Below are 23,139 nucleotides of genomic sequence, written 5' to 3' on the forward strand. Positions count from 1 at the left end.
GCACAACTGGATACTTAACAGAAGAAGGGGGAAAAGTTTTCTGGGAAGAGCAAAACAAATAGTTAAGGGAGAAGAAAAATCTTCCCAAATCAACAAACATCCAGTTTTTAAGGAAAACAATTCAAACAGGGTCAGTATCATGTAAAGCACACTGGTCTGACCTAAATTGTTTTGTTGTTGCTTTTATTAGTTGTTGTTCATAAGTAAGGATGTGGTATTTGTATAGAGAGGATAATACCAACTCTATCATCCTAAAAGCTTGATTTCATCATCTTCTGTCTGTACAGAGCATACGTGAGTCCCAGCATGCAGGATCTATGGCAAGTCCATCCCCCTGGGGAGTCACAGTGAAAGGCTGCATCCGGATGTATGAGGTGGTGCGCAGACAGGAAGCATGGATAAGTGACTTCTGAAGTAAGGCCAGGTGGGCCACCTAGGGAGCTGCATGTAAATACATTTCCTCGGGGATTATGAATGCCCACCTTGTGCTACTCATCATGCCCCCACTAGCCTGCTCAGGGTGAAATAGAGGGCATGGGAGGATGTCAGAATATTTGCAGATCTCTGTAAATCATTACAGTACAAGAGCCTGGTATCCGCCAATTTTAGACTAATGATATGGGGAAGGGGGCAGGAGTTGACTGTCCACAAACATTCCAGCTGATGTCTCTACTTTCACCTCATGAGCCCCACCTGATTTCAGGCCTGCCATTTCCCAGTCCTCAGCCTCTTGGAGGTTCTGCTGGTACACTGGCCTCTACCTGAGAGGCATAGTCTTTGTGTGTGTCTCCTCGGGCTTTCTCCGCTCCGCCCTGTCAGTCCATACTCCTCCATGGACTCCTCTCTTCTAGAGAATGTTGACAGTTTTTCCCTGTTGACGATCTCCCTCGTGTGCTCTCTGATGTTGTCTTTTTTTCTTCTTCTTCTTCTCAACTCTTATTTAAACAGAGGCTCCAAGGAGAAGATATATATGCTTTGTTTAATTTGCCTTCTTACACTGGAAGCTTTAAAAAAAGTTTTAAAATAGAGTAACATAATGTATTTTGACATATCTCCATGACAGTATATGTGGTATCTCATCCTCTTGAAAGGCTGCAGAGTATTCTCCATTATGACACACTGTAATATATTTAACCAATCTCCATTTAATTTGTTTAAAATTTATTGCCATTATCAACAGGGCTGCAGTGAACGACCTTGCTCATAAATCTTTGCACACGTATGCAACTATTTCCTTCGGATAAATGCCTAAAGGGGAGCTAGAGTCAAAGTATATATATATGCTTCAGATTTTGACAGTTAAGATGTCACATCACCCCTAAAAACCATATGGGAACCCTCATGAATAATAATAGAAATACGTGGTCCTCTCAGATATAAAGGAAAGGGACTTAGCTAAGTGGAGGTTGGCAAAAAAATCTAGGCAAAATAATAGGACAAGGAAAGAAGTGAGATAGGAATGTGCATAGCGTGTTGGTGGAGTCAGAGCAACGATTTCTGTAGAATACCCTGAAACCATCATAAGATCACAGAGGATGGAGGCTTCAACACTCGGGGCTATTTGGTACTATGTTGGTGAATTCCCACCCATTTCCAGCTTATACTGGCATGACATAAAGGGGATAGGGCAAATTGGAGGAGTTCACCAAACAGCTGAGTTTAAGTATCAGCCCAAAGGGGTGAGCTGACTTGAGCAAAGTTTCTGAGAAGGCAGCAGATGATTCCATGCCCTGGAGTAGCCTTGGCGTTGTTGGTTTGATGGGAGGGCATTCCAGGGGGTGAGGGAGGCGGTAAAGGTGCTCCAGAGAGCAGTGCTGCTTCTCTCCAGGAGAGGCTGAGGCGCCGGCAGGAGTTGATGGAGAAGACGGTGCGAGCCTTCACTGACATGGCTTCTGAACAGCTGAAGCAGTTATGATGAGTGGAGGGAGCTGAAGCATCGTAAATAACTCCAGGACCTACGGGAAATGATGGAGAAGAGATGGGTTGCCCTGGGGGGGTATGACCAGGAATGTCAGTATGCTCAACTGGAACTCTTTCCCAGCCCAAAACCCAAAGGGAAAAAGAGTCCAACTTATTTTGAATCCTTAAAGTATCAAAATAACAGAGAAGCTTTTAATGTAGAAAACTGAGCAACCTTGGGAAGAGGACCAACATCTGACAGAGAGGGAGGCTGTTAGGAGAGGTCAAATGACCACAGGAAGCATCCCCAGTTCTTCTTCCTGCCATTTTCCTCTCAGCTCCAGAGAAGCCCTGGCCCGCCAGGAGAAGCTAAAAGCTGAGCATCGTCACAGAGCAGAGGTCAGAGCCTGGGCAGTCCGTGTGGGTGGTTCAGCGTCTGGCTGTACACTGCCTGCGGAGTCATGTTCTGGCAGTCATGGAGGACCTGGCCCATATGCCTCTGTATGCCTGGCCTTGGGCTGTCCTCTTCTTGCTCTGGGGCCACACAGGACTTGAAGAATGTAGAGACAGAAGGCCCAGGAGCCCCTCGGAGAGAGGTAACCTGACAACCCTTTCTAGAGATTCTCAACCAGAAGCTGTGGGAGGCAGAGCAACAGCGCCTGAAACGAGTGGAACAGGAGCGGCTGCAGAAGGAAGAAGGCCAGATCCGCCTGCGGAGACTCTATGCCCTGCAGGAGGAGATGCTGCACCTCATCCGGCAGCTGGACGCCTCGGAGCAGCAGCAGAGACCTGAAGGCTGACCTTTCTGCCTTCCGCACCTGAGGCAACCAGCTGTGTGGCCTCATCTCGGGGATCATCTGGGCCACTTGTGAGGTGAGGGGGCTTCAGAGGGACTCTGTCTTCTGTCTTTGACATGGAGAACCTTAAAAACAAAATTGTTTTCTGATTCAAAACTAATGCCTGCTTATTGTAGAGAATGGCAAACATCACTTGTCATCTCCTAAGCTAGAGTTAACCACTGTTACATTTTCTGTTTCTTCCCTGACAGTGTGTGTGAGATTCCACACCCCAAACTGGACTCATCTAGGTAGAGTTTCATACTGTAACTTAAAAAGTACATGTTTCTTCTGATTGCAAAATACTTTAATTCATTCAGTAATATTTACCTGCTGTGCTTGTGGTAAAAATGGAAACTTTACAGAAATGCATATTGCTTTTCTTTGAGCACATAACTACTGTAATCATTAAAAATATTTTGATGTTTTTAAGGTGCTGTTAAGAAATACAGGTATTGCCTTGACACACAGTAGATATGAAATAAATATTTGATAAACAGATGAAATTGGAGACTTCCAACATATGCCATACTAAAATTTATTGAAAAAAATACTGCCTGTTGAATAGTTAAGTTTCTTTATTCTCACTACCATGCATAACACAGCAGCTTATATGTCTTATCCATATTTCTGATCATTTGAGATAAATTCCTAGAAGTGAATTAGTCAAAGAATTTTAAGGTTTTTGATTCACATCCAAAAGTTATACCAATTCACACTTGTATAAATTGTGTGTTCTCACCCTTAGTTCATATGTCTACCAGAGTTCATGATTTAAAAAACCAACTTATATGACCTATAAATTATTAAGAACTTTAAGCATTTATCATATCTGAGGAAGAAATTTATTTTTATAGCCTGTTGTTCTCTTTGAATTCTCTCCATGGCTTTTGCTTACCTTTCTTTTTGTTAAATTTCAAACCTGTACAGAAATAGAACAGCCCAGGGGGCCTCATGCACCCATTCCCCAGCTTCAACAAGACTCAACATGGGGCAGTCTTGTTTCATCTATTCTTCCACCTGCGCCCCTCCCCCAGATGACAAACACAGAAACATGTTGGAATACGGAAATACTTTGGTATGTACCTCTAAAAGGGGTTTGTACCTCTAAAAGGTAAAACTCTGTTAACGTAACCAAATACTAATCTTACATCTAAAAAAGTAAAAAGTTTCCTTAATATGACCAGATATCAAGTCATTGTTCAAATTTCTGTAATTGTTTCAAAATGTTTTAAGAATTGGTTAGAAAATTAACATCCACACAGCGTTCAGCCTTTTGGTTTTCTTTATATATGTCTTCTTCCCAGATAAAAGATAGCTTACTGGATGTGCTATTCTAGACTTTGCTTATTTTTTTTTTTCAATTTAAGGGTTGTTTGAGGGGTGTGGCCCAGTGCTTTCAGGCTGCCACCCCCTGCCCCTATTTTTTTTTTATTTAAGTGTCATTGATATACAGTCTTATGAGGGTATCACATGAATAACACTGTAGTTTCAACATTCAACCATATTATCAAGTCCTCACGCCCCAACCCCCCCCGTTGCAGTCACTGTCTATCAGTGCTCTATAAAGTCATTACTTATCTTCTCTGTGCTGTACTGCCTTCCCTGAGACCTACCTATATTGTGATTATGGATTATAGTGTCCCTTAATACCCTTCTCCCTCCCCACCCACCCTGCCCAACCCCTCCCCTTTGGTAACCACTAGTGCTTTCTTGGAGTCTGTGAGTCTGCTACTGTTTTGTTCCTTCAGTTTTGCTTTGTTCTTAATACTCCACAAATGAGTGAAGTCATTTGGTACTTGTCTTTCTCCGCCTGGCTTATTTCACTGAGAATAATACCCTCTAATTCAACCCATGTTCTTGCGAATGCTAGGATTTGTTTTCTTCTTATGGATGAATAATATCCCATTGTGTATATATACCACATCTTCTTTATCCATTCATCTATTGATGGACACTCAGGTTGCTTCCATACCTATTATAAATAGTGCTGTAATAAACATAGGGGTGTATATGTCTTTTTGAATCTGGGATCTTGTTTTCTTTGGGTAAATTCCTAGGAGTGGAATCTCTGGATCAAATGTTATTTCTATTTTTAGTTTTTTGAGGAACCTCAATAGTTGCTTTCCATAGTTGTTGAACTAATTTACATTCCCACTAACAGTGTAGGAGGGTTAACCTTTCTCTGTATCCTTGCCAGCATTTATTGTTTCTTGTCTTTTGGATGTTGGCCATCTTAACTGGTGTGAGGTGATATCTCATTACAGTTTTAATTTGCATTTCTCTGACGAGTAGCGATGTGGAGCATCTTTTCATGTGCCTGTTGGCCATCTGAATTTCTTCTTTTGAGAACTGTATGTGCATATCCTCTGCCCATTTTTTAATCAGGTTGTTTTTTGGGTGTTGAGGTATGTGAGTTCTTTCTATATTTTAGATGTTAACCCCTTATCAGATATGTCATTTATGAATATATTCTCCCATACTATAGAAAGCATTCTTGTTCTACTGATGGTGTCCTTTGCTGTACAGAAGCTTTTTAGTGTGACATAGTCCTACTTGTTCATTATTTATTTTGTTTCCCTTGCCTGAGGAGATGTATTCAGAAGACTTTGCTTTTTTACACATAATTTATCCTGGAGATAACTGCTTAGCAACACATAGAGTTTCCCTCATTTCTTTACATAACTGCATAGAACTCTATTGTGAGGATGTATATAGTACAACCATAGTTTATATGCCATTTTTGATGTAAAGAAATTCTGGGGGGGTTTCCTCATTTAATCCATCTGCAATTTGTTTGATGATTGGTGGGAGATAAAGATATTAATTTAAAAATATTCATACTGTTTTATCACCACTTTTCCATCCTGATTTGTAAATCTCTTTTACCAAGCTAAATACTACCCTGGGAGCTCTTTTGCAATAATCTTTTCTGTTTTCTTGATATCGGTTTTTATTCTTATACCAGAATCACCCTCTTTTAGATATAGATGTATAATACATTTTAGTATCAAAAAGGGAAAACTTAACATGAATTTCCTGTAGAATTTTCTTGTTCTACTACCTTGGACAAGTTGACTTAAAATGAGGGGTGTCATTGATTTACTGGAAAAAACCATGAAATGTGTTTATAGGACAGAACATAGAAAATAATGTAGAATGTCCTCAATTCATTTTATAATCCTGATAGACAAATTCTAACACAATAGCACACACACAAAAATGTGCATTTTGTTCTGATTTATGCAATCTCATTTATGAGCAGAAGTTCTAAATAAAAGATAAGTAAATAAAATTTATCAGAGGCACAAAAGAATAATGCATTATAACCACAGGTGTTAGTCAAAGAATAACATGAAGCTGATTCAGTTGTTATGAAATCTGTTCATGAAATTCATTTCATCAATAGGTTAATGACGCACATCATATGTTTATCTCATCTGATATTGTGAATGTGTATGTTAAAATTTGATGTCCTTACCTAATTAAAAAAACTTACACAGTAAACAGAATAAAAACATGTTTCTTGTTAGCATGATCAAGAATATGTATCCATCTATGACTACATTTCAGATAACGCTGTTAAAAGTGGGAGACAAATAATATAGCACATTGTTACCTTTCTTCAATGTTGTTTTTAAAGTTTTAGCTAATACAAAGTAATTATAACAAAGTGTAAATATTTAAATGAAGAAATGTGATTTGGTGACAGCATGTCTACCTCAAAAGCTAAGAGTAAGAAAACTGGAAACTATGAGATTTTTTAAATGAGTTTTAGTTATGTAGCCAAGTTAAAAATACTCTGTCAAAAAAAAAAAAGTTAAAAAATAATGATGAAATACAAAATACCTGGAAATAAACTAACATGAAATAGATGCGATTTACGTGGAGAAAAGTATGGAACTTAGTTGAATTTATAAAATGAGACTTGAATGAACAGAAGAATTTACCATGTTCCTGAGGCCTCCTTAAAGTAAGTTACCAAATTTGCCCAAATCAATAAATCTAGTGAAATTCTAATAAAAAATATGTAGACTGTTTCAAAAAGAAATCTACTGATGGGGGACTTGCAATCAAATAAAAAAACATTTTCTAACACCATAGTTAAAGCAGTTTCTTCTTGCCTGCGTACAGACAGCAAGATTAGTGGCACAGAATAGCAAGCCCCAGAAAGACACACATTTTTTATAGGTAATTAATATATTACAAAGGTATCATTTCAAATCAGTGGGGAAAAAGCAATTATTTAGAACCATAAAAGCAAATATTAAATTTGTACCATTCTTTCATCTTACTCCATATTTCTGGGGTGTTTAAATGTAATATTGTAGAGAAACAATAAGAAAAAATTATGTTCAGTGGGAAAAAATTCAGGTGAATATATATTTGAATTAAGGCATGGAAACCCTGTGTAAGCATAGCAATAAAAGCCAATGTAAATGGCAAGGATCAATAACTGTAAGCACATAAATGTTAAAGACACATTTTATAAGTTAGGAAATGTATCTGTGGCATATGCAGCAGAGCTATATTCAACGTTCATGATACGAAGAGTTCTTGTGATTTATGGGGAAAAAAAGGTAAGTACATCACGCTCTTTCTACCTACCTCCATCCCACTAATGGAAAAATGAGCAAAGGACAGAACAAGCAGCCTATAAGAGCAGAAATATAATTGCCTCGTAAATGTTAAAGTAAGTTCAAAATCACCATTAGCATATGGAATACACAGTATCATTTTTATCTGGAGTGTTGTCCAAAGCTTTTAAAGAACTATTCCAGCTATTATTGGTGACAGCATAGAAAAATCTATCTTCAGATACTGCGGATATGATGGTAAATCAGTGTTACCTATAAGACAACAGAAAACAGTAGGTCTGAATGCATTGAATGTGGGTACTCCATTGGCACAAAAATCCCAATTCTGGAAGCGTATTGATTTGCATGAGGTATGATTCCATTCCCAGGTGCCTAGGCAATAACCACTAAGGTCTGTCTCTGTCACCCTGACAGCACGGCCTTCCTACAGCAGAGGACCAGGCTGTGGCAGAGAGGGCTCTGCAGGAAATGCGGGACCTCCTTAGGAACTCGGAGCAGGATATCACCAGGACCTGTGAGGACAAGAGGAGGCAGGAGGCGGAGGAGGCCTGGGTAAAACAGCAGGAGTCCCAGGTGAAGCGGGGGCCTGAGGTCCACACAGAGTCCCTGGCTCCCAGCCAGGGCCTAGGAAGGAAACAGAATGAAGGTAAGTTTTGGTGTGGCGAGAACCCTTTAACTCTGAGTGTGAAAAGAAAAAAGAATGTGCTTTACATATTGTGTTAGGCCACAGGACGGTCTCCTAGAACTTTTACATAATGTGCTTTTACTGAATTGCAGTCAGTTTGGTTGCTGTAGAGCCTCACCTCAGATTGCAGCCTATGTCACGAGGATTGAAATTATGTGTAATCCTAGTAGATGTATTATTCCAAGCATTTCTGCCACTGAGTATTTTAGATAAACATGTCTGAACAAGATATGTGTTTATTTACTACATCAGGGAATAAGTATAGCATACCAGTTGAGAATAATGCTGGTTTTGGAGCCAGATTGGTGGCAATCTAGTTTTTCTGCTTCCTAGCAATGTGACTTTGGATATTACTTAACCTTTCTGTGCTATTGCCTAATCTATAAAATGAAGATAATTACAGTGTCTCCTTCACAGGATTATTATGATGCTGAAAGCAGTTCGTAGCATATGTAAGGAGATGAGAATAGTGCCTGGCTCATCAGCAAATGCTGGCTATTAAGAAAGCCCTCTCTGTTACCCCTCAGAACTCCAGTTCAAGGAACAAGACAGCACAATGCAGTGGTACCAACAGCTACAGGAAGTTGCCAGTCAGTGTGTGTTGGCCTTTGAGGGACTGACCAGCAGCAAAGACAGTCAGGTAGGCAGCAGTGTAAATCAGGAGTTCTCTGGGCCTTCTCATGCTGTGTCCCCAGGAAGGTCTCTAGCCCCTCATGTTCCCTGACCCTAACGGCATCTACTCAGCTCTTCAAAACTCTCTGCCTTCTCACTGTTTTCTTCGGGCAGGTCAGAAAGATAAAGATGGATCTCTAGAAGGCTGCCACCATCCCAGTGAGCCAAATCTCCACCCTATCAGGTTAGTCAGAGGGGCTAAGAGCATGGCCCTTCACTTCATTTCATTGTTTTTTAAGATTCTGAATCTATTTATCTGTAAGGTTTCTATAAACAGAGTATGTTCAAACAAGCGTTCACAGTTGAATCAGGTACGTGTCAGTTCTGTGCGTCCTGTTTTACTCTGATTTATGTCCTCTTCAACACACAGAAGGTAATAGTTATGTGTTTGTTGACTCGTTTTTTTTTTTGAGAGGGCATCTCTCATATTTATTGATCAAATGGTTGTTAACAACAATAAAATTCTGTATAGGGGACTCAATGCTCAATGTACAATCATTAATCCACCCCAAGCCTAATTCTCACCAGTCTCCAATCTTCTGAAGCATAACAAACAAGTTCTTACATGGTGAACAAGTTCTTACATAGTGAATAAGTTCTTACATGGTGAACAGTACAAGGGCAGTCATCATAGAAACTTTCAGTTTTGATCACACATTATGAACTATAACAATCAGGTCAAATATGAATATTCATTTGATTTTTATACTTGATTTATATGTGAATCCCACATTTCTCCCTTATTATTATTATTATTTTTTTAATAAAATGCTGAAGTGGTAGGTAGATGCAAGATAAAGGTAGAAAACATAGTTTAGTGTTGTAAGAGAGCAAATGTAGATGATCAGGTGTGTGCCTGTAGACTATGTGTTAATCCAAGTTAGACAAGGGCAATAAAACATCCACGGATGCAGAAAATTTCTCTCAAAATGGGGGGGGGGGTTTGAGGTTCTAAGCCTCACCTCTGTTGATCCCCAATTTCTCACCTGATGGCCCCCCTGCGACTGTGCCTGTCTTAGGTTGTTCCTCCCTTGAGGAATCTTACCCATCTCTGGCTAACCAGTCATCTTCCGGGGCCATACAGGGAAATGTAAAGTTGGTAAGTGAGAGAGAGGCAATATTGTTTGAAAAGGTTAGCTTTTTACTTCTTTGCAGATTTATGCCCTGTGGCTTTTATGCCCAGTATTTGTCTTGAGGTATCTTTACCACTTGGAAGAATTATGATACTCGGTAAATTCAATATGAGGCACGAATTCTATTTAAGAGTTGTAAATTCTATTGAGTTTATTTCTATTAAATAGGAAGGAAACAAAAGCTATAAGAGTAGCAGACGGAAGAAAACATGGGAAGATTGATTATTTCTTTGACATATCTTCTTGTAGAGTAACTTAAGCATGTATAGGTTTTAAACTACTATTTAAATTATGTACACACATTAACATAATAGGAATACAGTTACATAACCAAAGCAGACCTACAATTACCAGCCATCTCCAGTGAAACCAAGAAAACCAGTTAGGCACCCTAGGCATTTGTGAAAACTTATCTGTGATATGGTAGATATTGTCCAACTGAACTTGAACAGTCTGAGAGAAATCAGATAAATTAAAACAACCCATTCCTGGGGACTGTTCACATCCCATATGTTCTTTTAACAGTAGATAGTCTGTAGTCGTAAGATTTTGGAGTGCTACAACTTGCACTTCTCCTAATTCTTGGTTGAGTTCCAACAGTATAGCTCCAGTCAAATTTGTTGTTTGGGATGAATGCAGCTACAACTACAGCATCGCCTGGATCTTTGTTGAGGTTTGTTGATGATCATATTCTGGTATGACTCTTCCAGAGAGTACTGATGTTGGAAGTTCTTCTTCATATCATATCTTAGTTCATTTTCTGGGTAGCCAAATTAGGCTTTGATCCTCTGTATAAACACAAACAGACCCTTTGCCCACACTTTGATATGCCCTTTATACCATTGTGTAGAACTCATTGGAGGTCACCACACAGGAACTGCTTTTTTTTTTTTTGAGAAAGGAATATTATCAGAAAAATGCACCTCCATAGCGGATCATCTGACACCCTTTAAGTGATCAAAATTAAGGATATTTAAAGCATGCATTAACTGTTGATTTACAGTTAGTTTTATCCTATCAGGGAGTAATCCCCCTTTTCTTTCTTTCTTTTTTTTTGTTATCATTAATCTACACTTACATGAAGAATATTATGTTTACTAGGCACTCCCCTATACCAGGTCCGCCCTATCACTGTCCATCAGCATAGCAAAATGTCGTAGAATCACTACTTGTCTTCTCTGTGTTGTACGGCCCTCCCCATTCTCCCTCCCCACCATGCATGCTAATCTTTATGCCCCCCTTCTTCTCTCCCACCCCTTTTCCCTCCCTACCCAGCCATCCTCCCCAGTCCCTTTCCCTTTGGTACCTGTTAGTCCATTCTTGGGTTCTGTGATTCCGCTGCTGTTTTGTTTCTTCAGTTTTTCCTTTGTTGTTATACTCCACATATGAGTGAAATCATTTGGTATTTCTCTTTCTCCGCTTGATACCCTCAAGATCCATCCATGTTGCTGCAAATGGTAGGATTTGCCCTCTTCTTATGGCTGAGTAATATTCCATTGTGTATATGTACCACATTTTCTTTATCCATTCATCTACCGATGGACATTAGGTTGCTTCCAATTCTTGGGTATTGTAAATAGTGCTGCGATAAACATAGGGGTACATCTGTCTTTCTCAAACTTGATTGCTGCGTTCTTAGGGTAAATTCCTAGGAGTAGAATTCCTGGGTCAAATGGTAAGTCTGTTTTGAGCATTTTGATGAACTTCCATACTGCTTTCCACAATGGTTGAACTAATTTACATTCCCACCAGCAGTGTAGGAGGGTTCCCCTTTCTCCGCAACCTCACCAACATTTGTTGTTGTTTGTCTTTTGGATGGCAGCCATCCTTACTGGTGTGAGGTGATACCTCATTGTAGTTTTGATTTGCATTTCTCTGATAATTAGCAATGTGGAGCATCTTTTCATGTGTCTGTTGGCCATCTGTATTTATTTTTTGAAGAACTGTCTGTTCAGTTCCTCTGCCCATTTTTTAATTGGATTCTTTGCTTTTTGTTTGTTGAGGTGTGTGAGCTCTTTATATATTTTGGACGTCAAGCCTTTATCGGTTCTGTCATTTACAAATACATTCTCCCATACTGTAGGGTTCCTTTTTGTTCTGTTGATGGTGTCTTTTGCTGTACAGAAGCTTTTCAGCTTAATATAGTCCCACTTGTTCATTTTTGCTGTTGTTTTCCTTGCCCGGGGAGATATGTTCAAGAAGAGATCACTCATGTTTATGTCTAAGAGATTTTTGCCTATGTTTTTTTCTAAGAGTTTTATGGTTTCATGACTTACATTCAGGTCTTTGATCCATTTTGAATTTACTTTTGTGTATGGGGTTAGACAGTGATCCAGTTTCATTTTCTTACATATAGCTGTCCAGTTCTGCCAGTACCATCTGTTGAAGAGACTGTCATTTCCCCATTGTATGTCCATGGCTCCTTTATCGAATATTAATTGACCATATATGTTTGGGTTAATGTCTGGAGTTTCTGATCTGTTCCATTGGTCTGTGGCTCTGTTCTTGTGCCAGTACCAAATTGTCTTGATTACTATGGCTTTGTAGTAGAGCTTGAAGTTGGGGAGTGAGATCCCTGCCACTTTATTCTTCTTTTTCAGGATTGCTTTGGCTATTCGGGGTCTTTGGTGTTTCCATATGAATTTTTGAATTATTTGTTCCAATTCATTGAAGAATATTGCTGGTAATTTGATAGGGACTGCATCAAATATGTATATTGCTTTGGGCAGGATGGCCATTTTGATGATATTAATTCTTCCTAGCCACGAGCATGGGATGAGTTTCCATTTGTTAGTGTCCCCTTTAATTTCTCTTAAGAGTGACTTGTAGCTTTCAGGGTATAGGTCTTTCACTTCTTTTGTTAGGTTTACTCCTAGGTATTTTATTCTTTTTGATGCAATTGTGAATGGAATTGTTTTCCTGATTTCTCTTTCTATTGGCTCATTGTTAGTGTATAGGAAAGCTACAGATTTCTGTGTGTTAATTTTGTATCCTGAAAATTTGCTGAATTCTGATATTAGCTCTAGTAGTTTCAGAGTGGAGTCTTCAGGGTTTTTTATGTACAGTATCATGTCATCTGCAAATAGTGACAGTTTAACAACTTCTTTATCAATCTGGATTCCTTGTATTTCTTTGTTTTGTCTGATTGCTGTGGCTAGGACCTCCAGTACTATGTTAAATAACAGTGGGGAGAGTGGGCATCCCTGTCTGGTTCCCAATCTCAGAGGAAATGCTTTCAGCTTCTCTCTGTTCAGTATGATGTTGGCTGTGGGTTTATCATATATGGCCTTTATTATGTTGAGGTACTTGCCCTCTATTCCCATTTTGCTGAGAGTTTTTATCATGAATGGATGTTGAATTTTGTCAAATGCTTTTTCAGCATCTATGAAGATGATCATGTGGTTTTTGTCTTTCTTTTTGTTGATGTGGTGGATGATGTTGATGGATTTTCGAATGTTGTACCATCCTTGCATCCCTGGGATGAATCCCACTTCGTCCTAGTGTATGATCCTTTTGATGTATTTTTGAATTCGGTTTGCTAATATTTTGTTGAGTATTTTTGCATCTACATTCATCAGGGATATTGGTCTGTAATTTTCTTTTTTGGTGGGGTCTTTGCCTGATTTTGGTATTAGGGCGATGTTGGCTTCATAGAATGGGTTTGGGAGTATTCCCTCCTCTTCTATTATTTGGAAAACTTTAAGGAGAATGGGTATTATGTCTTCTCTGTGTGTCTGATAAAATTCCAAGGTAAATCCGTCCGACCCAGGGATTTTGTTCTTGGGTAGTTTTTTGATTACCATTTCAATTTCTTTGCTCATAATTGGTTTGTTTAACTTTTGTGTTTCTTCCTTGGTCAGTCTTGAAAGGTTGTATTTTTCTAGTAAGTTGTCCATTTCTTCTAGGTTTTCCAGCTTGTTGGCATATAGGTTTTCATAGTAGTCTTTAATAATTATTTGGATTTCTGTGGAGTCTGTCATGATTTTTCCATTCTCATTTCTGATTCTGTTCATGTGTTTTGATTCTCTTTTTCTCTTAATAAGTCTGGCTAGAGGCTTATCTGTTTTGTTTATTTTCTCAAAGAACCAGCTCTTGGTTTCATTGATTTTTGCTATTCTTTTATTCTTCTCAATTTTGTTTATTTCTTCTCTGATCTTTATTATGTCCCTCCTTCTGCTGACTTTAGGCCTCATTTGTTCTTCTTTTTCCAGTTTCGATAATTGTGATGTTAGACTATTCATTTGGGATTGTTCTTCCTTCTTCAAGTGTGCCTGGATTGCTATATACTTTCCTCTTAAGACTGCTTTCTCTGCGTCCCACAGAAGTTGGGGCTTAGTGTTGTTGTTGTCATTTGTTTCTATATATTCCTTGATCTCTATTTTGATTTGTTCATTGATCCATTGATTATTTAGAAGCATGTTGTTAAGCCTCCATGTGTTTGTGAGCCTTTTTGTTTTCTTTGTAGAATTTATTTCTAGTTTTATATCTTGTGGTCTGAAAAATTGGTTGGTAGAATTTCAATATTTTGGAGTTTACTGAGGCTCTTTTTGTGAGCTAGTATGTGGTCTATTCTGGAGAATGTTTCATGTGCACTTGAGAAGAATGTATATCCTGTTGCTTTTGGATGTAGAGTTCTATAGATGTCTATTAGGTCCATCTGTTCTAGTGTGTTGTTCAGTGCCTGTGTGTCCTTACTTATTTTCTGCCCGGTGGATCTATCCTTTGGGATGAGTGGTGTTTTGAAATCTCCTACAATGAATGCATTGCAGTCTATTTCCCTCTTTAGTTCTGTTAGTATTTGCTTCATATATGCTGGTGCTCCTGTATTGGGTGCACATATATTTAGAATGGTTATATCCTCTTGTTGGACTGAGCCCTTTATCATTATGTAGTGTCCTTCTTTATCTCTTGTTACTTTCTTTGTTTTGAAGTCTGTTTTGTCTGATATTAGTACTGCAACCCCTGCTTTCTTCTCACTGTTGTTTGTCTGAAATATGTTTTTCCATCCCTTGACTTTTAGTCTATGCTTATCTTTGGGTTTAAGGTGAGTTTCTTGTAAGCAGCATATAGATGGGTCTTGCTTTTTTATCCATTCTGTTACTCTGTGTCTTTTGATTGGTGCATTCAGTCCATTTACATTTAGGGTAACTTTTGAGAGATATGTACTTATTGCCATTGCAGGCTTTAGATTCGTGGTTACCAAAGGTTCAAGGTTAGCCTCTTTAGTATCTTAGCGCCCAACTTAGCTCACTTATTGAGCTGTTATATACACTGTCTGGAGATTCTTTTCTTCTCTCCCTTCTTATTCCTCCTCCTCCTTTCTTTATATGTTGTGTGTTTTGTTCTGTGCTCTTTTTTGGAGTGCTCCCATCTAGAGCAGTCCCTGTAAGATGCCTTATAGAGGTGGTTTGTGGGAAGGAAATTCCCTCAGCTTTTGCTTGTCTGGGAATTGTTTAGTCCCGCCATCATATTTAAATGATAGTCGTGCTGGATACAGTATCCTTGGTTCAAGGCCCTTCTGTTTCATTGTATTAAATATATCATGCCATTCTCTTCTGGCCTGTAGGGTTTCTGTTGTGAAGTCTGATGTTAGCCTGATGGGTTTTCCTTTATAGGTGACCTTTTTCTCTCTAGCTGCCTTTAAAACTCTTTCCTTGTCCTTGATCCTTGCCATTTTAATTATTATGTGTCTTGGTGTTGTCCTCCTTGGATCCTTTCTGTTGGGGGTTGGGTGTATTTCCGTGGTCTGTTTGATCATTTCCTCCCCCAGTTTGGGTAAGTTTTCAGCAATTATTTCTTCAAAGAGACTTTCTATCCCTTTTCCTCTCTCTTCTTCTTCTGGTACCCCTATAATACGGATTTTGTTCCTTTTGGATGGGTCACACAGTTCTCTTAGTATTGTTTCATTCCTGGAGATCCTTTTATCTCTCTCTATGTCAGCTTCTATATGTTCCTGTTCTCTGGTTTCTATTCTTTCAGTGGCCTCTTGCATCTTATCCATTCTGCTTATAAATCCGTCCAGGGTGTGTTTCACTTTTGTAATCTCCTTCCTGACATCTGTGATCTCCCTCTGGACTTCATCCTATTGCTCTTGCATTTTTCTCTGCATCTCCATCAACATGTTCATGATTCTTATTTTGAATTCTTTTTTCAGGAAGTCTGGTTAAGTCTGTGTCTCAGGTGTTGACTCTATGATCTTTGTCTGCCTGTAATTTTGCCTTTTCATGGTGATAGAGATAGTTTGCAGAGCTGGTATGAGTGACGACTGGAAGAGCTTTCCTTCTTGTTGGTTTGTGGCCTTCATCTCCTGGGAGAACAGCGACCTCTAGTGACTTGTGTTGGGCAGCTGCACGCAGGCAGGGGCACGCAGACAGGGCTTTGGCTTCCTGCCCGGCTGTTATGGAGTTTATCTCCACTGTCGCCGTGAGTGTGGCCTAGCTTGGGCTGCTGCTCCAAAATGGTGGAGCCCCGTTGGAGGGGGAGCAGCCGGGAGGCTATTTATCTCCGTAAGGGGCCTCTGTGCTCCCTGCTGCGGGGATTAGAGTGCCCAGAGATCCCCAGATTCCCTGCCTCTGGACTATGTGCCCTGCCCTGCTCCTTTAAGACTTCCAAAAAGCACTCACCAAACCACAACAACAACAACAACAACAACAACAAAAAAATTAAATAAATAATTTTTAGAAAAAAGAAAAAAGAAAAATGCATGATATTCTTTGTCCTCAGGCACCACTCACCAATCTTGCTGCCCTATTTCCCTAGTATTGGGGTCCCTGTCCCTTTAAGACTTCCAAAAAGCACTCACCAAAAAAAAAAATGACCGCTCCCGTTTCTTTGTTCTCTGGCGTCGGCCTCAGGCACCCACTCACCAGTCTTGCTGCTCTGTTTCCCTAGTATCCAGGACCCCACACATGCACTGTGTCTGCGCTCTTGTCCAGATGGCTGGGTCTGGGTGTTCAGTAGTCCTGGGCTCCCTCTCTCTCCCAGCTCTGACTCCTCTCCTCCTGCTGGGAGTTGGGGGGAGGGGGTCTTTGGTCCCGTGGGGCCGGGGCTTGTATCTTACCCCCTTTGTGAGGCGCTGGGTTCTCGCAGGTGTGGATGTGGTCTGGATGTTGTCCTGTGTCCTCTGGTCTCTATTTTAGGAAGAGTTGTCTTTGTTATATTTTCATAGGTATATGTGGTTTTGGGAGTAGATTTCCGCTGCTCTACTCATGCCGCCATCTTGGCTCTGCCTCCCTGTTGACTCATTTTTTAAAAATAGGCTGTGTATTAGTAGTAAATTATTTAGCAAGGCTCTTAGCTGGAGTTGAAAGTTACTGCTGAAAACATTTCTAAGGGAATTTAGGATGTGACCTATTCTTTGCTTTTGTCCTGTTTCATCATCTTTCCAAACTTGAAGTCTGCCTAAATACTTTAAAACAAGTCCATTTCTCCCCAGAGACTGAGATTTAGAGTAAAAATCATACAGGAAAGACCCTTCTTCCTCTTCTATAGAAACAGGTTCCATTTCACAGAAGCCTCTGGATTACCGACTGCGGCCAAGTGGCCAGGGCGTGTGTACAGCTGGAAGGCTGCTCTGACTTAGTATGGGTCCTGGTGCCCCTGATTAACTTATTACCTAAAAAGTATGGGAGAGTCACAGCTTCTGCCCTTGAGAGGCTATGTCACAATGTGGTAGGAAGCCAGGGAGACAAAGTTTCTGTTGAGGCCTCAGGAACGTAGAGGTATCCCAAGGTGCTTGAGATTGAAGCGATGTCACAATGTTTTGATATTGTGGGACTCAGTGGTATGGAACAGCTTGTTGATCATAGTCGTGGAAGCCCATTCATTTATAATACAGTATCTGGGTAACCTTTACAGAGATAGATTAAAATATAACTAGCATCCTAGGTACACCTGTATAGCTCCCACTGCAATGGTTCCTGGGTGCTGATACCCCACCCCAACCTTCTGCTGAATGTATAAAAGGCATGGCCCTGCTGCGCTCGGGGCTCAGCCTGTGGATAGGAATCTGCTGAGCCAGGGCCGGCACTAATAAATGCTGCTGCTCCCCGAACATGTTGGCGTCCCAATGCCTTGTTTGTAGTTGCATGATACCTGCCACAACAGAACTCAGTATCACTTTGCTGCCCGAAATTCTCTCTGGAGCAGGGCAGGGTATAAATAAAAAGAACGTATAGCTTTCAGGAATGTGAAGTGCCTTTTCCTGTGTAGCCACAAGGGAGATGCTGACTAGATGGCCGTTCCTCGCCTGCATTGCCCTCCTCAGCTCATCCTCAAGCCCCCTGGGAGACCACAGTCAGCCCTGAGAGCCGGAGGTGCTTGCCCCTCCCACCTGCCCACAGCTATATTTCCCCCTTAGCATCCTGGTTCAAAGAACAGGTGTCCTTCCTGCCCACGGGTCCTTCTCCCTTCGCTTGTTCCCATCCCTTCCCACCTCCTTCAAGACTTCGCCTCGTCATTTCTTGCCTTTCTCTCCTGTTTGCTGCAAATTGTTCCCTTCTGTGGGCTCCTTTCTCTTTAAACATACTTAAGTGCCTCACATCCTAAAATGTTCCCTTTGATTATATATGTAAGTATTTTCTAGTCTTCCTCATGGGTGTGCTTGGTGCCAGGGATTATTCCCTTCCTTGTGGCCTCTATTTTGTGGGCTTCAGTTACAGTATTCTCTTCCAGGTTCTCCTCCAACCCCTCTTCCTCCTGTGTGGGCTTCTGCTCCCTCTAACTGTAGGTGTTTCCTAGGAACCCACCTCACCCCTCAGTGCTTCTCATTCTGCACACACCATGGCTTCCAAGGTGACCTCCAATGCCGGTGACTCTGCAGTCTGGTTCGTTCCTTCCCACTGAGCTCCAGGTTCCCTACCTTCAGCTGTCTGAGCAGCGTCTCTCCTGGGTGTTAGTGAGCAGCTCCCACATGCCTGGGGTTCAGCGCATTCCAGTCTGAACTTGTCATCTTCCCACGCCTGCTTTCCTCCTGTTCGTGCTAAGTGACCAGCACTGTTCCCAGCTAGTCACTGAGCTGGAAACCTGGAAGTCCGCTTGACTGCCTCCTCTGTTTCACTCACTCTCCCCGTCTGACTAGGCTCTAGTTTTGCTGTTCTTCACTTTTCTGTGTGTCTCCTGACTCTGTCCCTTTGTCTCTGTCACTTCTGGAAGCCCTTGTCCTGCAGCCAGACACAGATGTGTACTAGCGTCAGTGCTCAGTAAACGTCAGGTCACTGAGAGAGCACCCAATTCCTGTCTCTGTAGAGGTGATGTCCACGAGTCGTTAGATTCAAGCAGAATTTAAGTATCTTTGGTGCTGGCATGGTATATGGGATGTGGGAGGCCGTGTCAGCCATCGGGTGGGGGGCTGGCTTTCCTAACAGGAGAAGCATGGAGAAAGGGACTGGATGGGGGTCTGGGCCAGACAGCTTCTCTGAAACCCTCAGTAAACTAGTAAGTATGGATGTGAGCTGGCTGTGTTTGTATGGAAATGTACGTATTTTAATAATCTCTGTAAAGTTTGAGTCTCTATTTCTCTTTTTCTGGGTATTATTAGCCTAGGGGTTTCTGTAATATCTCATGATTTAATTCTTTGTTCCCTCCTCCCTTTTTTACTTCCTAAGAAATGGGGTTGGCTTTTTTTTTTTAATGGAATTGAATTGGTTTGGGAAGGATATTTCTGAGATTTTTATAACATTTCTCCAAGTAATTAGGAATTGATCTGGTATTTCTAAACTAGCGATGCTGTATTCATTCATGTAAATTTTCATTGCAAATAAAGGAAACTAATTTAGAGCTGCTTAATAAAAAAAAAGGCATTTGTTCTTAAGGTATAGGGGTTTTTCACAGAACGTAATGACAGGAATGGGGCTATGTGGCTATGTTCTCCAGAAGCAGAAACTTTCGTACCTTTCTCTCTTCCATCTTGTCTTCACTCTGTATATCTTTGTTCTTATTTTTGGTCCACATGGCAGGTGCTAGGCCCACTGCTCACAGGTGTGTGCTGTAGGCCATCACTGCAAGGAGTTGACTGTCCAGTGGCTGGTTCGGCTTGCCTACTCCTCCTCTAACTGTAGCCAGTGCTGGGGATGGGGCACGCAGGACCTGTATCCAAACAGCTAGTGTAGCCCACTCTTCTGTCTCTTGAGGATGAAGGAGAGCAGGTCCTGGGGCAGTGGGGGTGGGGAATCATTATGTGTTGGGGAGATCCTTTAGATGTTTTTTTCCTGGAGATGATATCTTTGTTTTGGAGATACCAGCCACAGCCCATAGGGTCTGTTACAGTTCACACCTTTTCCATACTGTTTGTCTCTCTGATGTGTCAATTTCAGAATTAGTTCGTTCCCAAGTAAGGAATTCTTTTGAGATGGTACCATGTCGTATGTACTTCTGCACCTCAGACAATGTGCATTTGATTGTCAAATATTTATCCATACCAGTCTCTTGACTTTAGGCTCTGAACTTCTATAGCACTTAATAGCTGGAGTTGTATAGAGGCCTTGTTATTACAATGATGAGAAATAATCTGCAGTTGTGTCTTCTCACTAAACTATCTCTGTCATATCCAGGCTCAAAGCTGAAAGAGGTCTTTGACAAGACCCATGACCTACTCTCTGGAAAATCTGTTCAGTCTGGTGGGCGCCCCGTGTCTGTCGCACTTCACCCACAGGGCCTAGACTTTGTCCAGTACAAACTGGCAGAGAAATTTGTGGTGATAAACCTTATTGCCAGAGGTATGGAAGAAGGGGTTGGTACACAATGTTTAAGCCTCTCGAATATTAAAATTGCCCTGTCTCTCTGTCCCCAGAAACAAGGAGCTGAGGAAGTGGCCTCACACCATGAGGCTGCGTTTCCCATTGCAGTGGTGGTGTCTGGGATCTGGTAACTCTTCCCCAGAGTGGGGGCCCTCATTCTGGCTCATCTGTACAAGAATTGCCCTTACTCAGTTCCTTTCTGCCCAGCCTTCAAGGAGGCATGACTTTGGAAGACTATCAGAGGTAGAGTTGTTTCTCCTCACTGGCTATGAGGGTGATGAGTGAAAGAGAAATAGAATTGGGATTCGTTTCACCCCCGCTTTCAGCTCCTCTTAACACCCCTTGAGTGCACTATCAGAAAACACAGTGTCTTTCATGCAAACTGGGTGACTTTAGGAATTTGTGGATTTGGGTACAATAATCAAGATAGTTTAATGGAAAGAATACTGGATCTAGAATCCAGGGGGTACCTGCTTTGTCATTTAATAGATTTGCAAAATGGGTAAATCATTTAACCCCTTTGAGCATCATTTTCCTTATTTGTATATGGGGGCAACAATACGCGTTACCTCCTGTGAGCTGCCTCAAAGGGCTTATATGATGCACAGATTCGATCATGGAGATGAGTACTTTGTAAATTAAGTATTCTACAAATGTAATATTTAATAATTTAATAATGCTAAATGTAATACTAATGTAGTGTTATTTTAGCCATGAAAATAGATTGTCACCCTCACTTCAGCCTTATCACATTGAGATTTTTCTTCCGACTTAGGATGCTTGGCTACGGAGTGGAGGATTCCAAGGTGGAACAGCACAGCAGATTTCTGAAACACATGTCTGGGATGATCCATCTGTATGCTGCCATCATCCAGCTCTGGGGGCCATATGAGGGCCAACAGGAGATAGCCGACCAGGCCTCCTGGCAGTGATGAGAGTCAGCCCTCATTCTCATGTTCTAGCTAAAGCAGATACTCTATCCAGGGAGTCCTCCAGAGAGGGCAGTCTAGTTGCATGTTAAGCTAAAGGATATTCCGGCTTCATAGGTATTCTCTAAAGAAGTTCTTGTTAATTATTAGGAAACTTTTGGATCATTAGAGCCATTTGTTCAAGGACTAATTCATGTAAGACACTAAAGAACTGGGTTTGTAGAAGAGGCTGTCAGACAAGAGTAACGTAAATCAGTCATTAAGGTTAAAGATTTTATTAGAAGAAGTGTGAGCAAGAAAGTGTCATGTTAGACCCAGTTGGGCCTTAGAGGTCATCTAGGTCGTGTCCTCACTAATGGACAGATGGAGGCTTAGCAAGCCACAGGGATCCACACTGTCAAGGACAGAGCCAGGGCCCTATTCTTTTCCCAGGATACAGATTAGAGATGAAGAAGTTAATGGACTTGGAGACATGAAGAGAAAGGAATATAAACGAACTGGATCTGAGCAGTTTTTATTGTGTACTTGCTATGTCCCAGGTTCTGTGCTAAAGGCAGCAAAAGTGATGAGTAATAAGTAAAGCATCTATAAGGGTAGCTGTTGGCCTGTGGAACTCCTTGAACTACAGGTGACAGATGTGTATTCAGGGGATTCTGAAAAGAATATGTGGGTCCCAGTGTGCTGGAACATTTAAAATCCTGATTCGCTTGGGTTGTGCTTCTGCCCTGAGGCATGTGATTCTTTTAGGTGATCTGCGGTTTCACATCTAATGGCTGGATTCTAACATTGGGAATTTAGATCGCTGAATAAAATGAGATAGAATTATAGGCAAACTTCGGTTCTCCCAGGCTTATCCTCATGTCCTAAATCATGGCTGGCGTTGGTTGGCACAGATATTAAACATGGAGCCACTGTTGGACATGACAGCCACCCTCCTCTTTGACTTTCTGGAGGTACGTGATGCAGTTGTCCCAGAAGGGAGGCAGTGGTTGCGGCAGCCCTGAGACCCCTGCGTAATGTGAATGGGATAGCGGTGTGGAAGTAGAGGCTAGTGGTAAGCAGCTCTAGAACCCAGTGTCAGAATTCCTTCTCAAGCCCCAACACAAACCAACCTAGCTCTCCACTTCTCCCACTGTTTTTTCCTTCTCTCTGTGGATGTTTTCTTGTTTTAAACAACAGAAAACTGCATCCTAACGTGAGGGAAAAGGTGAGTTTATTTTAGGGTGGAGAGTGACACCAAGAATGAAGGGTGGGGCATGTGGTGGAATCTCACGAGGGCTGGGACCAGGAACCAAGTGTCTCCAGGTACCAAGAGTCTCTCTGGGGCCACGTGATTGATCATTTGTGCTTCTCCTGCAAATTGCCTCATTCCTGCCATATAAGCCAACTTTCCTCCAGCTCCCTGTGCAGAAGGATGCTCCCAGTGGAGAAGATGGCCATCCAGGCAGTATCCCTCAGCCTCAGCATGGTCACCCAGCCTAGTGGAACTGGTGTCCCACTACCATGACCCCTAATTCCCAGGAGAGAACATAAGATAAACCAGTGCTCCCACTCTAGGGTGAGGGTCAGGCTTCTGTGGGAAAGAGACACTTCTGAAAGAATAAAGGCAAGGCTTGGCATACATACCATACAACCTGGAGTCATTTGGCCT

The 23,139-nt window shown here is 41.3% G+C and overlaps 1 pseudogene; it reads left to right on the forward strand.

Moving 5' to 3' along the window:
• LOC118966908 (mRNA export factor GLE1-like) overlaps positions 1-23,139 on the forward strand; it is a 49,642-nt pseudogene that overhangs the window by 19,773 nt on the left and 6,730 nt on the right.

This window comes from Manis javanica, chromosome 2 (genome assembly GCF_040802235.1).
Source record: "Manis javanica isolate MJ-LG chromosome 2, MJ_LKY, whole genome shotgun sequence".
NCBI lineage: Eukaryota > Metazoa > Chordata > Mammalia > Pholidota > Manidae > Manis > Manis javanica.